The sequence below is a fragment of the Microtus ochrogaster genome, unplaced genomic scaffold (assembly GCF_000317375.1).
Source record: "Microtus ochrogaster isolate Prairie Vole_2 unplaced genomic scaffold, MicOch1.0 UNK41, whole genome shotgun sequence".
In the NCBI taxonomy this organism is placed as follows: domain Eukaryota; kingdom Metazoa; phylum Chordata; class Mammalia; order Rodentia; family Cricetidae; genus Microtus; species Microtus ochrogaster.
Window position 1 is genome coordinate 2368995 of NW_004949139.1, and position 1162 is coordinate 2370156.

Here is a 1162-nt window from a genome sequence, read left to right on the forward strand (position 1 = left end):
TATCCAAACTAACCAAAAGGCAGAGAGAGAATATCCAAATTAACAAAATCAGAAATGAAAAGTGGGATATAACAAAATTAAATCAAGACCAGATAAGCAAATTAAACAGACCTATAACTGCTGAAGAAATAGAAATAATCATCAAAAGTCTCCCAACTAAAAATAAAAAAAAAAAAAGCCCAGGACGAGATGGTTTCAGCTCAGAATTCTACAAGACTCTCAAAGAGGAACTAATACCAATACTCCTCAAATTCTTCCACACAATAGAAACAGAGGGAACATTGCCAAACTTTTTATGAGGCTACAATTACCCTGATACCCAAACCACAGAAAGACATTACTAAGAAAGAGACCAATTTCACTCATGAAACATTGATGCAAAAATACTAAATAAAATACTAGCAAATCGAATCCAAGAACACATCAGAATTATCATCCACCATGACCAAGTCGGCTTCATCCCACAGATGCAGGGATGGTTCAACATACGAAAATCTGTCAAATTAATCCACCATATAAATGAGCTGAAAAATAAAAATCACATGATCATCTCATTAGATGCCGAAAAAGCATTTGACAAAATACAACATCCCTTTGTGATAAAGGTCTTGGAGAGAGCAGGAATACAAGGACCATACCTAAACATAAATAAGGCAATATACAGCAAGTCAACAGCTAACATCAAACTAAATGAAGAAAAACTCCCAGTGATTCCACTGAAATTTGGAACAAATCAAGGTTGTCCACTCTCTCCATACCTATTCAATGTAGTTCTTGAAGTCCTAGCTAGAGCAATAAGATACCAAAGAGTGATCAAGGGGATACAAACTGGAAAAGAAGAAGTCAAACTCTCACTATTTGCTGATGATATGATAGTTTACATAAGTGATCCCAAAAATTCTACCAAGGAACTTCTACAACTCATGAACACTTTCAACAATGTATCAGGATACAAGATTAACTTAAAATAATCAGTAGCCCTCTTGTACACAGATGATAAAAGGGCTGGGGAAGAAATCAGAGAATCAACATGCTTCACAATAGTCACAAATAGCATAAAATATCTCTGAGTAACTCTAACCAAACAAGTAGAAGACTTGTATGACAAGAACTTTAAATCTTAAGCCGGGCGATCGTGGCGCACGCCTTTAATCCCAGCACT